The sequence below is a fragment of the Mus caroli genome, unplaced genomic scaffold, assembly GCF_978045245.1.
Source record: "Mus caroli unplaced genomic scaffold, Mus_caroli_1 scaffold_15, whole genome shotgun sequence".
Lineage (NCBI taxonomy): Eukaryota > Metazoa > Chordata > Mammalia > Rodentia > Muridae > Mus > Mus caroli.
Window position 1 is genome coordinate 54,449,339 of NW_028227270.1, and position 16,935 is coordinate 54,466,273.

General features: G+C 40.7%; 1 pseudogene; it reads left to right on the forward strand.

Annotated features, from left to right (window-relative positions):
* The first annotated feature begins 3,590 nt into the window (after nucleotides 1-3,590).
* The window catches only part of LOC110287752 (vomeronasal type-2 receptor 116-like), a 54,199-nt pseudogene continuing 40,854 nt past the window's right edge, over nucleotides 3,591-16,935 (forward strand).

Sequence of the window (16,935 nt, forward strand, 5' to 3'; positions counted from 1 at the left end):
AGTGCTCAGTGCCCAATTAAAAGGTGGGCTAATGATAGTGAACCAGCGCATTGATCTGGTGGAGGAAAGGCTGGAAATTCTGCTACAAGTGGCCCAGCTTGGCTGTGATAAGATATCAGGAGCCTTATGTATTACTAGTGTCCAATATGAAAATTGGACGCGTGCAGCTAATCTATCTAAAGAATTGTCTTTGTTTCTTACAGGAAACTGGTCTGAAGGATTTGATGAAAAGCTTGAGGCGCTACGTGTAGCAGTGATGGCGATTAATTCCACGCGCGTGGACCCGTCATTGGTTGATGGAATCAAAGGACTTACTTCCTGGATGTCTTCTGCATTCTCATATTTTAAGGAATGGGTGGGAGTAGGCCTATTTGGGGCAGCCCTGTGTTGTGGATTAGTGTTTTTACTGTGGCTGGTTTGCAAACTCAGATCTCAACAGAGACGTGACAAGGTGGTAATTGCTCAAGCACTTGCTGCCATAGAGCAAGGCACCTCTTCTGATATTTGGCTATCCATGCTCAGAACTTGATTGGTATCTGAGTTCTCTGCTATTACATTCCAAGGATCTGTGGATCCATTACACTGGAATGAGAGAGACTCATTGATCATTGATCAGCCTTTTACATTGCTGAGGTTTCCTCATTGCACGCGATGGGATGAGCATGATTTCCCCACTAATTCATTTTTTAGCTGGCCTCTTTTGTAGAGTTCACCCTAGGTCATTTAGCAGTTACTGTCACACAGTACTGCGGTATCCAAAGATGGGCAACTTTCCTCATGCACAGACCAACCTAAGGCACGGGCCCGGTGGCGATAGGGTTTTCCAACGATAGGTAAGGCTGTGACATTGGAGGAACGACCTAAAACAGGAGCCACAGTAGATGGACATAACTGCATTGCCTAGACCAGCCTTGTTTTATTATAACTAAAAGGGGGAGATGTAGGAAGCCGTGATAATAGTGCCGTCACTAGATGGCGCTAAGCTCCATCGTGCGCATGTGCTGGAGCAAATGCCTGCCAAGTCACTAGTCCGTCCCCTGGGACATTTGAGACTATGGGTGGAACCGCCAGTAGTATTAACACGTCACACCTGTGGGTATATATAGCAACACATTTCTATCCTTCTTTGTTCTACCTCACCATTATGAATAAAGTGTAACCACGAAAGGTCTTGACTTGTGTTCTGTGTGCGTTCCTGCAGGACGGAAATAGCGCAGGACAGTAAATAGTTCTGATTTCAGAGGATATTCTTGGGTGTAACAGAACAAAAACCAAAACCTTACTCAGGAACAATTGAGCCACTTCGTGAATTAACTGTGAGACAATTGTCTAGTCTCACTAGGTGCAAGGCTCTGAACCTTTTTCCGTGTTGTCCTTAAGTAGACATAAGCTGGACATCACTAATTCTTGCCATTCCTCTCTCAGAAAGGAAATAGGCAAGAAAGGCAAACACACATGCATGTTCCTGTTGCAGAAAGTGGCAGAGCAAGGATTCAGATTCAGGCTACATGATCTAGATCAAACCCTTGCCATTTTCTCTGACAATTTCAATAATCACAATCTCTCTTTCTTTTGCTGTGCAAGGTATCAAACTCAGGGCATTGAACACGTACGGCAAACAACAATCACAATTCTACTGCTCAGAGTTCTATGAAACAGAAGTAAACAACTTAAAATAGTATTAAATATTTAAGGGGTACTGACTGTCTAAGCAAAATACCTACCAAATGCTTTCTTACAACATAGAAATTTATGAATTTATTCCCATTCATGAACCTAATTCATAATAGTATTTTTATGCTTTCAAAATTATGTGACCTTCAGGAAAGGCCAAGAAATAATAACTATGGTATGCTTAGAAAGATATGGTGTGTCTATCAAGACTACCCAACAAGCAGCTGAAAGAGTCAGATGCAGATATTTATACTCAACCAATGGACAGAAGCTGTTGTTGACCCCTGTGGTTGAATTAGGGAAAAGCTTGAAGTTGAGGAGGAGGATAACCCTGTGGGAAGATCAGCAGTCTCAACTAACCTGGTCCCTGGTATCTCTCAGACACTGAGTCACCAACCAGGCACCAGGCACCAGCTGATATGAGGCTCCCAAAACATATATAGCAGAGGACTGCCAGGTCTGGACTCAGTCAGAGAAGATGCACCTACCCCTTGAGATACTTGGGCCTCAAGGAATGGGAAGATCTGGTGGGGTAGGGGTAAGGGGTGGGACATCCTCTGGGAGATGGGGGTGGGGAGGAGGTGTGGGATGTAGAATAGTTGGAGGGTGGACCAGGAGGAGGATAAAGTCTGAACTGTAAAAAAAGATTAAAGAAAAATATTTTTTAAAAATGACCAAGAAATAAATAACCTACGGCATTATTCTGATATATTCCAAAAATACTGACTAAAAGCATATTGGAATATATCAAACAATATAAGAACAACATAGAGAAAGACCCTGCAATTTTCTAAAACCCCATTAGTATCTTTCTCCTTATGCCTCCCTTTGCACAGTTATAAAGATAATTACCATATAATCTTGAATCTTTCTTTTTGCCCACAAAAGAGAAATACCAAACCCTTTGTCAAAAATAAGTGAACTAGAATCTAGTTTAAGTAATAACTATCACACAACAGCTTCCTGTTGGATTTGGATGACAAATGTTAGCCACACACACACACATTAGACACTCTACGTAGATGTTAAAACAATCTCACTAAGTTTATCACTGTAATTACAACAGTTCCATTTCAAGAGTGCATTATTAAGGCAACCTTCCAGAAACCCTCAATTACATTTACCAATCAATTTCATTCTCACAGGAGATTAGGCACAGAATATAAAATTTCTCTTTTATACAGTTCATAACTTCAACAATTTATAAAGTCTCCATGAAGAAATAAAGCTTGGAATCCCAGGGCTCACAGTTAAGTTGAATATGAAACACAGTAGTAAAGTTTTCAGTTATACTTACTGTAACTTATATAACCTGACATTCCTAGAGGCTTTTTATATTAAGAAGTTTGTAGTCATTAGAATACCAATGAAAACATAAGAATAAAATAATCAAATATACCTGTTTTGAAGAAAACAATTTTAGTACATACCTGTGTCAGGTACAATGAGGGAAGACCTGCCTGTTTTCACTCTTTTAAGTTTTCCCTTTCTGAAAGATAACACTACTTTGTCTTTATAGTGTACTGACAAACCGTCAATTCACACTTCCATGGTGAGATAGGATTTAGGCTTGAATGAGGATAGAAATCTGCAATGAAGTTGCAGTCTGATGATTTGGAAGAGTAGGAATAGAAGTGTTTTTCTGTTTGAAGGTCCCTGAACAGTGGAGTGCTGAGCTCCATTGATTTTAGTGTCACTGTTCAAAGATGGTGAGAGAGGTTAGCTGTGTGTGGATACCCCAAAGCATCTGCATTTCTGGTGCTGTGCTACAACTGTTGCATTTTGCTGTCTCTGAAGTCTGTTTTGTTCTTCTCTGACCTCTTCTCCTTCTGGGCAGAATCTAAAGAAAGCCTGTCAGCAACACTGTTGCCCACAGGCATAAAGCAATCCTGTGTCTTTAAGGCACCATTAAAGCTATGGGTGTACCCATTAAAAATGACAAAGGTGTCTCTGAAGACGTATTTTCCAAGTCCGCAATACTAACATCATCATTTGCACTGTCAATATTCCTTATTCCAGATGGTCAGTCCATTTGCTTTTTTCTTCATTTTCTGTCTCAATATTCTTAATTATGTGATTTCTAAAGAATAAAAAATTTAAGTTGACCTTGGGCACAAACTCTGCAGCCAGTTCCACAGCACACAGAGGAGGCTCCACTCCCAGGAACTCTAGCACACCCAGAATCTTAAGATCAAGGGTGAGTAGGACACAACATCTGTTCCAACACCATGTGGAGTAACTGGGACCAGCAGATCCAGGGACACAGTGGCTTGGGTTCCTGCGCTGGTTTACCTTGTGCAAAGTCTAAAGCCAGTCCCACAGCACCCAGAGGAGGCTCAAATCTCAGGCGTTCTACCACAACCAGTATCCCAATATCCCAGAAGCTTGGTCACACCAGGGTCTCAGGGTCCCAGGGTCAGTTTGACTCCCAGGTACTCTGACAAACCCAGGATCGCAGTATCACTTGATCCCAGAATCACAGGATAACAGAGACATATGGACTTGAGGAGTTCTGACACAACTCAGATCACAGGAAGGATTGGCTCCAGTCAGATACAGCACTAGTAATAACAACATGACAGAGGCAAGTGTAAGAACATAAGCAACAGAAACCAAGGTTACTTGGCATCATCAGAACCCAATTCTCCCATCATAGCAAGCCCTGGAGTTAGAAAACCTAGAAAAGAGATCAGGAGCCATAGATACAAGCATCACCAGCAAAATATAAGAGATTGAAGAGAGATTCTCAAGTGCAGAAGATACCATAGAAAACACTGACACAACTATCAAAGAAAATGCAAAAAAGCAAAAAGCTCCTAACCTAAAACATCCAGGAAATCCAGGACACAATGACAATACCAAACCTAAGGATAATAGGTATAGAAAAGACGGAAGATTTCCAACTTAAAGGGCTAGTCAATATCTTCAACAAAATTATAGAAGAGAATGTCCCTAACCTAAAGAAAGAGATGCCCATGAACATACAAGAAGCCCACAGAACTACAAATAGACTGGACTAGAAAAGAAATTCCTCTTGTTACATAAAAATCAAAACACCAAATACACTAAACAAAGAAAGAATGTTAAAAGTAGTAAGGGAAAAAAGGTCAAGTAACATATAAAGACAGACCAATCCAAATTTACACAATATCTTTCCACACATCCAGCCCTACAAAGGATAATAGATGGAAACCACCAACACAAGGAAGGAAACTACACCCTAGAAAAAGCAAGAAAATAATCTTTCAACAAAAAAGAATCTTTCCTAAAGGAAGATAGCCACGTAAACATAATTCCACCTCTAACAACAAAAATAAGTGGAAGTAATACTCACTTTTCCTTAATATCTCTTAACATCAATGGACTCGATTCCCCAATAAAAAGACATATAGACTAACAGACTGGATATATAAACAGGACCCAAGATTTTGCTGCATACAGGAAACACACCTCAGTGACAAAGACAGATACTACCTCAGATCAGAAGGCTAGAAAACAATTTTCCAAGCAAATAGTCCAAAGAAACAATCTGGAGTAGCCATTCTAATATCAAACATTTCTGAGTCTATACTGGAGTGGAATTATTTTAATTGTTCAGTTTCTAAGAACAGCAATAAAATGGATCATTTTACATTCAACAACACATCGGAATGGACAGTATTGTACAAATGTGACCTGGCCCTGAGTGAAGAAGGTTACAATTTGTATAATGTTGTGTATGCTGTGGCCCACACCTACCATGAACTCATGCTTCAACAAGTAGAGTCTCAGAAAATAGCAGAACCCAAAGGATTATTCACGGACTGTCAGCAGGTAAAGTTTCTTACTTTTCATTATGCTTATATATATCAATGTGATCTTTTAAATGGACCCAGAGAAACAACTGGACCTTTGTTAAAGGTTATTCTGTCAGTGGAAAGATTTTTACACTGAAAAACTCTCTAATTAACCATTTACATGAATTAATATCGTGTACAAAATAACATTTAGTAGGAGACAAAATGTTTTTTATGATAGCAGTGAGTTTTGTGAAAACGTGTCTCAAGATTTCCATAAATAATTCAAAATTTAAAATAGGAACCAAGAGTTTTATCATGAAAGCCTTAAATGTTAACTAGAGTAGAATATTTTTTAATGCATAATTTCTCAGCCAAACAGTGGTGGCACATACCTTTAATCCCAGCAGTTGGGAGGCAGAGGGGCAGGAGGATCTCTGAGATTGAGGCCAGCCTGGTCTATAGAGTGAGTTCCAGGACAGCCAGGGCTACACAGAGAAATCCTGTCTCGAAAAAACCCTGCACATGCTAGTTACCTCATTAACTATATGGAAAAAAAAAAGAAAAGAAAAAAGAAAAAAAAAAAAAAACAGCATTCTCATCAACCAAATATGATTGGACCTACTACTCCCAAAGTTGAGGAAAGAATTCGAGTAATTTACCTTTGCCCAAAATTAGATGAGCATTAGGATCCAAAGAAAGGTAAGGGAATAAACAGAGTCTAGGTTTCTTTGAAGAAATAACACCACGAAGTTCCTGTTTCAAGCACATTGGTTTTAGACTGGGGTCTGGCTCCTTTCTAAATTAGAAAATGGGAAAGAACTGAATATTTTTTATCATGGTAAGGGCTCACAAGGAGAGTATGACCATTCATACTCCATACATGGGCTGAGGTGATAGTTCTGTAAATACCTGACGTACAAGCCAAAAGGATCTGAGTTCATATCTAATATATATATAAAAAGCTGGGCAAGGTGAATGTGCTGGTAACCCAAGTACTGGGATTAGCCGGAAGGGATGGGATGAGAAGGGATGGGATGTAGCCAGGGGTGGTGGCGCACGCCTTTAATCCCAGCACTCAGGAGGCGGAGGCTGGCAGATTTCTGAGTTCGAAACCAGCCTGGTCTATAAATTGAGTTCCAGGACATCCAGGGCTATACAGAGAAGGGATGGGATGAGTGCACAAAGCAGAGATAGGAGGATCCTTGAGACTCACTAACCAGCCAGTCTAGAAAAGCTGTGAGCTCCAAGTTGAAGGAGTTTTTGTTTCAAAACATAAGGTTTCAAAACATATGTGCTCCTGAATCCACACACAGTATACATAAACAGTAAATATATAAAATAAATTTAAAAGAGTCAGGTAGAAAGAAATAGAGAAAAAAATACCCTACACTGACTTCTAGCTGGCACATTCCTTGGGCTTGGCTTGGCTTGTCCACTCATTAGTACTGTCCATCCACTAGTGGAAGCCAAGAAGGTGAACTGGTAATTTAGTTTCATTTAAAGAAGTGTAACCTATTTAATGAGAAAAACCAATTTTACAGAACTTACCCCACAAGGTAAACTTTCTACATTAGAAAAATCTTAGCTTTGGGAAAAAAAAAAATGACCCCCTATGCTGCTTCACTACATGACCATTTAACAGATCAGGCACTGAGTGGTAAAACTCTGGTAGAATCAGGACTAAAAGGCAGCTCTACTCTAGGTCTAAAACATCAAGGAAATGAGCCACCAGAATGCAGACAGAACAAGACTTTAAGGTCTGTACTTGGCAGACTTCTGAGAGTTGCAGCAATTTTGTACCTAGTAAGCCCTTACTAAAATACTATGTGGTTCTGTTTTACCTCAAAATACTTGCATGTTTGAATTTTGACTTAAGATTTCATTCTGCATACTACTAATTCTCTACCCTCCCAACTGTACCAAAGGTGAATTCACACAGTCAAGTGTGCACTTGTAACCACTTAGTATTCTTTAACAGAAATTAAATATGCAAGCTTAAAAACTGGAAAAACACATGACCACACATATCATATTTAAATAAATTCCTATTTCTCACTGAACAAACTTTCCCATAGTTTCAAGTTTGTACTCAATTCACTGCCAAACTTTAAGTTTTAAGTCCTAAGTAGATCCTTCCCCAAAAATCCTTTTTATACTTATGACTGAAGAAATGACAGTAGTCCCTGTGTTTAGTTTCCAACCATTAAAAGAAGAAGAAGAAAACGTGGCAAGGGTAAGAACTGTACTGTGAATCCAGGTCAAGGAAAATAAGCCTTCCCTAGCTGTCAAACTCATCTCAACTTTACATGTCACTAAAGGAGATCAGGCTGAACTTTCACCTTCGGTACAGAGATCTTCAGCTTCCTCTTACTACACTAAGGCCACTTCTGAAACCCAGAGGAGGAGGAAGTATCAGGCGCCTCCCACTTTGACCTCCAGCATCCCTGTAGGCAATTCCGGAGACTGCGAAAAATGACGGCTTTAAGACAGACAGACAGACACACACACACTGTCTAAGTTGCTTTGGACAAAATCTGTGCCCAGAAGATTTCTGTCAATTGACACAGAATTATATCCAAATTATATTACTGTCCCGTGTCTGGTGGCTTTTGAATCAATAACCAAATCTCCTAGAGGTTCGTCTGGGGAGGAGTTGATAGGAAAGCTAGCTTCTCCAAGAACCTGGCTCTCCTAGAACAGCCACAATCCCAGAGTCCCTGTCCGAACCCAGTCAAAACTTACCCAGCTGCCGCTCGCGGCCTGAGCGCTCCCGCGCTTCTCGGGCATGGCTGACGCCTTGGGTGAGGCCACCGCCTTCCACCTCGGCTCCTCCGGCGACTCCCGGTCCGTGCTCATGCCGCCGTCATGCCAGAGCAGGTTCGGATCGCTCCAAGACAACGGCGACGCCGAGCCTTCATGGGCTCCGCGGTCCGCAGCGGCCTGCCGCTCGGGCGGCGGCGCCAGTGGCGACACCGGCTGCTGAGGGGACGCCGAGGCTGGATCCGTGCAGGAAGCGAACAGGTCCCTCAGCTATTCAATGGTGGTCGTGAACACAGGACCCCCGACACTGGCAGTGAGTAGTTTTCAGTAGCGCCCGAATAGTCGGGAGACGGTGTCCCGCCCGGAGAGCTCAGCAAAGGCAGCTCCCGCCTAGAACGCCCACCCCTCTCCAGAAGCTCGGGCAAGCTCCGCCCAGACTGCGTCGCGCATCAAAACTGCGTCATCTTCTAGGGACTCCAGGCCTATAGCTTTTAACGGAGACTGGAAGGACCCAAAGCGTTCCTGATTGGGTTAGACTGCCCGCGAGTCCTAGGGCCTGTTTCCTCCTACCCCGGGGTAGAATTCCAACTGCACGTCATCCCACCTTCCCTTTTTTCCTGGGTTTTAGGGATCTGACTTGGGTCCTTAGGTAGCATAGGTACTGAGTTCTTTCCAGCCCCTACCCCAAGTAAATGATTTTTTTATTAGATATTTTCTTTATTTACATTTCACATGTTATCCCCTTTCCTAGTTATAGATGATAGTTATAAAAAGAACAAACTGACACACAGCCCCTGGACCTGTAATCCTGCAATGGGGAAGTGGTCTACAGTTGTCAGGATTTCAGAAGCCTCCAACCATGCACTGATTAACAGAAAATTACACAGAATATACTGCTCAGTGGTAGAGCACTTCCCTGGCATTCCAATAGGCTCTAGCTATGCTCACTCCCCAGAGGCAAGCAAGCACACTCACACTTACAAACCTAGAACTTTCTTATCCACAATCTCAGGCAGATTGTCCTCAACCATTCTTCGTATATGACCCAGGCTGGCCTTAAATACATGATGATGATCTTGCCTCAGTCTTTCCATGTGCTGGGTGTCGGTTTAAGCCACCACACTGGACATTGTTCTTGGTTGTTATATATAACGGAAGACAGTATATTTAAACAAGTCAAGCACATTTACAGATTTCTGTCATTTTTGTAAATTATATTGTTAATCTCGCAGACGTGAATCGAAAGAACCCCAACCCAAATTATGGCCAGTTTAAAGCAAGATTTTTTTTGTGTACAAACCAGAGACAAATCATCAGCTGTCTCCCCCTAAAACGGGGTTCACAATACCAGCCCCAAGCCAACTTCTCAAGCTCTTTATATAGGGCAAAACCATGGGGTGGGGGATTTTGCATGTAATAGTAGTTATAGAAGTGATACCAGGTGGTCAAGGTTAAAGTGGGTCATGGAACAATGGGTATAGGTATAGAACATTCTCAAAAACAGGTAGCTGGGGCGGGAGGTATTTACAGTACATTCTATGGTTACTGGGCTAGGGTGCAGCCCAGCTCTGAGAAATATATAAACTTCAAGTTTTATAGTAAACAGAAACTTAACTTGGCTATCTCGAATTGAGATGGGCTGGCTTCTCAATATCCTTTAATGAGCCTAAGTTTTCCTTCTGTTTCAACCATGTTTTGTTGATTCTGAGCCTGCCCTCTATACTACCTACACAAAAACATCTAATACCATTTGGTTAAAATGCCAGCCTGGACCTCGTGTCTTTCAGATATTCTTTGATTAAATTCCAGTTTGTGAAAACTCAAATTGAACTGCAATGATTTAAATGTAACCTAGAGGACTGGAGGGATGACTCAAAACTAAAAGCACTTGCTGTCCTTGCAGAGGACAGAAGTTCTGTTCCCAGCACCAGCACCACTGTGGCATCACACAACTGTAACTCAAGATTTGGGGGTCTGACACACTCTCTGGGCTCAGCATATACATGGTACACACACACATACACACATGCAGGGAAAACATGTACACATGCAAGTACATATAACCATGTTTGATGCCTTGATGTGTAGAGTTGGGACATGAAACTCATCAAGTGCACCACCTTTAAGCCATTTTTATTTTTATTTATCTACATAAGTCTGAGTGTTATATGGATGTGTGGTGCACATGGGTAATCATGGATGCCTTTAAAAAGTGGCCGATTCCCTGGAGGTAGGCTACTGGAAGTTGTGATCCACCCTGCATAGGAACTGAGAACTGATTCCCATCTTGGGAATCAAACTCAAGTCTTCTGAAAGAGCAGTATGGGCTCATTAAGTCATTAAGCAATCTGTACAGATTTGTTTCCTTTTGTTTGTTTATCTTTGGAGATGGGGTTAACTAAGTAGCCCTAGCTATCCTGGAAATACCTATGTAGATTAGGCTGGCCTTGAATTCACAGAAGTCTACCTACCACTTCCTCCTGAGTGGGTGAATAAAGGTCTATACTACCAGGCCTCACCACTTCTTTAAATAAAAAAAAAATAATAATAATAAATGAAATTAAATTTATTGCTGGGAATGTTGTTTAATGTATCTATGTGAGTACAGCTCTTGTGTGAAGGTTAGAGAAGAACTTCTAGGGGTTTCTTTACTTCTTTCACCACATGAGTCCCTAGCATTAAACTCAGGCATTCAGGCTTGGAATAAATTTCCTTTTTCTCTAAACCATCTCTCTAGCCCTTTATGAAATATTTTTTTGAGATTGTTTATTGTATGACATTTAAATCATGGAAATTGATTATTATGTTCTAATTCAAGTGAATACCATGTATTCCACATAATTTGGCATCTTATAGAATTAGAAAAATAATGATTCTCACTAACCAATATTACCATGTTTGGTCCAGGAGTACTTTGTATTGACTCGTGACTTAGATTCATATTAATAAAAAGATTCACAAGAGGAAACATCTGTCTCAGGGTGGAAAATAACTTTGGGTTAAAAAACAAAATGAAAATTATTTCTTCTTATTAGATTTCCACAGAGATAGATAGATAGATAGATAGATAGATAGATAGATAGATAGATAGACAGACAGACAAATAGAGATAGAGATGATATAGATGATATAGGTATAGATATAGGTATAGATATAGACACTACTCTTATTCTAAGAACATGAATTAATATCTTAAAATTTCAACATAAAAAGTATGGGGAGAGGGCTGGTGAGATGGCTCAGTGTTTAAGAGCACTAACTGTGCTTCCAGAGGTCTTCAATTCCTAGCAACCACATGGTGGCTACAACCATTTGTAATGGGATCTGATACCTTTCCTCTGTTGTTTTTGAAGACAGTTAAAGTGTATTCATATAAATAAAATAAACCTTTAAAAAAAAAGTTTGGGGAGACTCCCATAGTGAGTGAATTAGCATTTGATAAGAAAAGATAGGTTGAGTATGATGGTACATGGCTTTAATTTCTAGTACTCTGTAGGCAGAGGTGAGGCAAGGCCATCCTGGTCAACTTAGAAAGTACCAAGACTACCAGGGCTACATACTGAGACCCTATTTAGAAATAAAAAAAAAAAAAAAGGAAAGATAGATGTTCAAGTTGCCCGGGTAGACAAAGAGTTAGTTCTCTAACGTATGCAAACCATGTAAAAAATTAGGACCTGCTTGCTATTATCCCCGTTTCTCATCTTCAAGATATATGCAGCTGCTAATTGCTGTCTCTGCATTATTTACAATATGAGCAGTACTATCTCTACACCCAAAGTAGAAACTAGTATTAATGTAGGTCACTCCTTCCTTATCTCAGCCACTCCTTGTGATCATTAATCAAATGTTCTATCTATCTCACTCACCTCCTACCCTTCTTTTCCCACTCCTACTTACATCCAAGTAACCACTGTGCCCTATTTATTACAAATCATTCTGTGCCTGCTCTTCACTACATCATTGCCTTAATTCATAGCCTTCTTTTTACTTACCTGTATAGTATCTTTATCTTTAAGTTCATTTTCAGATAAGCATCCATTCTGCAGACAAAATAAGTCTTTCTAAATAAAACACAAAAGTATCTTATTATATCACATCTGTGCTTTCATACGGGATTAGACTGCTTGTTATCATGACCTGGGCAGCTCAGGCTCTGACTTCTTCCTGTGTCTCAGTCTCATTTGACACCATCTATTACCTATGTCATATTGTTCCTTTGCCTCGTGATGCTTCTTCACTTCAAATCCTCCTTTTCTCTTTGCTCTCCAGCATGGCAACAGCTCCTGTTACATCAACACTTGGCTCAGGTATCTTCTCACCAGCTGTTGGCCATAGTGGCTCTTAGTATCACCTTCTCTTTGCTTGTAACTTCTGTGCATTTTGTGTAAGCTTTTTCTTTAACATTTACAGGATTATGACTTGGTAGGAAAATTATGCAAAAAAATGTGTCTACACTAAATTTATCTCATTAACCAAAGAACCCAAGCCAGATGTATTGGCTCACGCCTTTAATCCTAGAACTCCAGAGGCAGACAGGTCTCTGTGAGTGCAAAGCCAGTCAGGTCTACATAGTGAGTTCCAGGAAAGTTGGAGCTACATAGTGTCACCCTGTCTCAACAAAAGCAAATAAATAAATAAATAAATAAATAAATAAATAAATAAATAAACAAAACAAAAAACAAAGGAACCCATAAAATTAACTTAAAAAGAGAATTTGAAAATCTAAGATTTCAAAGGTAGTGCAAACAAGATAGAATAGCATATTGAATAACTAATTTGAGTTGAATTGAATTGAATCTGTGGTGCTGTTGGCTGAACACACAGGTACTTGCATGTAAGGTATGTACTCTGCCATTGAGCAGCACCTCCAGTCCAAGATCTGAATTCTAAGAAGCGGCTGCTGTATTAGATGCAGTCCTGGTTAAACTGTAGAATTTATTAGCTAAGTTTTATCCCAGAAAAGACAATCAACTCATCAGTATTGCCTAATTTCAAACTTTTATGAGTGTTAAATATCCAGGCCTAATAAATAATATAATGTCAAAGAGAAATAGTCATAGCAAGTTTCTAAAGTTATTTAGATAGGTTGTTGGAAAGTTATCTTCTGATGTGACACTGATCGAAATGACATCTTTCTTTTATTCCTAAATTTGTAATTTATCTCAGCACTGTGCTTTCTTCTTTTGCTCCTTTCTTTCTTTCTTTCTTTCTTTCTTTCTTTCTCTCTCTCTCTCTCTCTCTCTCTCTCTCTCTCTCTCTCTCTCTCTCTCTCTCTCTTTCTTTCTTTCTTTCTTTCTTTCTTCCTATCTTTTGTCCTTTCTTTTTCTCTCTCTCTCTTTCTTTTTTAAATAGACTTCACAATGTGTCACAGGCTGACCTGGAACTCATGGTAGTACTATTGCTTCATCCTCCCAAGTGTTGGGTTTACAGGTATGTGTCACAACAGCCAGTAGTACTTTTAACTCACTCAGTCCTGGCCCACACTATGAACTTTGGAAACCTACAGCTTTGGTGTTCAGTCTATAGTATATATTTTCCAGGTGATATGTAGATAGTTTCTCAGAGTTCATATGGCCCAAAATAGCTTGCAAATAGCCAAGTACTAAGCCTTTGTCCTAGAGCAATGGTTCTCAACCTTTCTAATGCTGTAAGCCTTTTATACAGTTATTCATGTTGTGGTGACATCTAACCCTAAAATCATTTTGTTACTACTTCATAACTGTAATTTTGGTACTGTTATGACTTGTAATGTAAATATATGATATGCAGGATATTTGATATGTAGCCCTCAAAGAATGCTGCCCTAGAGTGTACTCTTTCCTATAGTCAACCTGGCACCCAAAAGGTGTCCTTGTTCTAAAAGTTCTTCTTTTCCACCTTTCAGTGACTCTTCTGACATATCACCAGTGCCTCCTACCATTTCTTATGGTAGTCATAGAGTCCCCACTGGTATCACACCATCTCAAGTGCCAGGGGAGAACAACAATGAAGAATAAACCAAAGAGAGAACAGTGCCCTAGGAGCTTCTTTTTATCTCACTTCAAACTGACCCTTGTCGCCCCCAGTGAAGGAGCCAAAGAAATCCCAGGGAGCTGAAAGGGACTGAAGCCCCATAGAAGGAACTATGAACTAACCAGTTCAGAGCTTCTTGGAATTATACCACCAATCAAAGAAAACACATGGTGGAACTTGTGGCTTTAGCTATATTTATAGCAGAGGATGGTCTAGTCAGTCATCAATGGGAGGAGAGGCCCTTGGTCCTGTGAAGGCTCTATGCCCCAATATAGGGGAATGCCAGGACCAGGAATGGGAGTGGGTGGGTTGGGAAGCAGGGGGATGTGGGAGGCATTAGGGGATTTTTTGAGGGGAAACTAGGAAAGGGGATAACATTTGAAATGTAAATAAAAGAAAATATCTAATAAAAATTACTTAAAAAAAAAAACCTGACCCTCAGCTGACACCTGCAAGCTACCCACAAGACCCTCCATGGAATCTTAAGACCTCTGATGAGTGGAACACAGCTGCTGCTCCAATCCAATCGAGCAGGACCTGAGACTGAATTAATTAGGGAATTAGAAAATCCGGCCTGATCAGGGGCACAAGTCCCTTCGGGTCCATGCCAGCACAGGGGTACCTTGGGTGTGGAGTTTGCGGACAGCTGTAAGGTATACACAGGACCCTTCATGGGATCTTAAGACCTCTGTGAGTGGATCACAACTTCTGCCAGGAGGCAGGTTCTAACACCAGATATCTGGGCACCTTCCCTGGAAGAGGTGAGCCTACCTGCAGAGAGTACTCTGAACACTGAAACTCAGGAGAGAGCTAGTCTCCCAGGTCTGCTGATAGAGGCTAACATAAACACCAGAGGAACAAGATCTAACCAGAGACAACTACAACAACTAACTCCAGAGATTACCAGATGGCGAAAGGCAAACTTACAAATCTTACTAACAGAAACCAAGACCACTAATGATCATCAGAACACAGCACTCCCACCCCACCCAGTCCAGGGCACCCCAACACACCCGAAAAACTAGACCCAGATTTGGAAGCATGTTTCATGATGATGGTAGAGGACATCAAGAAGGACTTTAATAATTCACTTAAAGAAATAGAGGAAAACACTGCTAAACAGGGAGAAGACATTAAAAAGGAAACACAAAAATCCCTTAAAGTATTGCAAGAAAACACGACCAAACAGGTGATGGAATTGAATAAAACCATGCAGGACTTAAAAAGGGAAGTAGACACAATAAAGAAAACCCAAAGTGAGGCAATACTAGAAATAGAAAACTTAGGAAAGAAATCTGGAACCATAGATGCAAGCATCAGCAACAGAATACAAGAGATGGAAGAGAGAATCTCAGGTGCAGAAGGTTCCATAGAGAACATCGGCACAACAATCAAAGAAAATACAAAATGCAAAAAGATCCTAACTCAAAAGATCCAGGAAATCCAGGACACAATGAGAAGACCAAACCTACGGATAATAGGAGTAGATGAGAATGAAGATTTTCAACTCAAATGACCGGCAATTATCTTCAACAAAATTATAGAAGAAAATGTCCCAAACCTAAAGAAAGAGATGCCCATGAACATACAAGAAGCCTACAGAACTCCAAATAGACTGGACCAGTGTTGCGGCCCGCCCGCGGTCCACAACACGAACGGTTCAACTGCGAATGGCAGTTCAGGCTGAAAAGAGAGGAAACTAGACGGGGCGGAAGAAAAGAATGAAGCCAGGACAACAAGTTCTGATCGAGGCTCAATTTAATATTTCCAGACACCCAACTTATGAAGGAAGGGGGAGGGAACCCAATATCCCGCCAAGTAACTCAGGGTCCAATAGCAGGACAAACACGTATGTGTCTCCAGGCAGCAAAGGCAGGTTCCAGCAGTGGGCGTGGCAGGACGAATGAGCCGGTAGCTCCACCCTCGAGCAGGCAGGTTCCAGGCTGGGGGGAAGGGAGGCCACAGACCAGAAAAGAAATTCCTCCGAACACATAATAATCAGAACAACAAATGCACTAAATAAAGATAGAATATTAAAAGCAGTAAGGGAAAAAGGTCAAGTAACACAGAAAGGCAGCCCTATCAGTATTACACCAGACTTTTCACCAGAGACTATGAAGGCCAGAAGATCCTGGACAGATGTTATACAGACACTAAGAGAACACAAATGCCAGACCAGGCTACTATACCCAGCCAAACTCTCAATTACCATAGATGGAGAAACCAAAGTTTTCCATGACAAAACCAAATTCACACATTATCTTTCCAGGAATCTAGCCCGACAAAGGATAATAGCTGAAAAAAAAGCCAATACAAGGATGGAAACCACACCCTAGAAAAACCAAGAAAGTAATCCCTCAACACACCAAAAATAAGACAGCCATAAAAACAGAATGCCACCTCTAACAACAAAAATAATAGGAAGCAACAATTACTTTTCCTTAATATCTCTTAATATCAATGGACTCAATTCCCCAATAAAAAGACATAGACTAACAGACTGGCTACACAAACAGGACCCAACATTTTGCTGCTTACAGGAAACCCATCTCAGGGAAAATGACAGACACTACCTCAGAGTGAAAGGCTGGAAAGCAATTTTCCAAGCAAATGGTATGAAGAAACAAGCTGGAGTAGCCATTCTAATATCGAATAATATCGACTTCCAACCCAAAGTTATCAAAAAAGACAAGGAGGGACACTTCATACT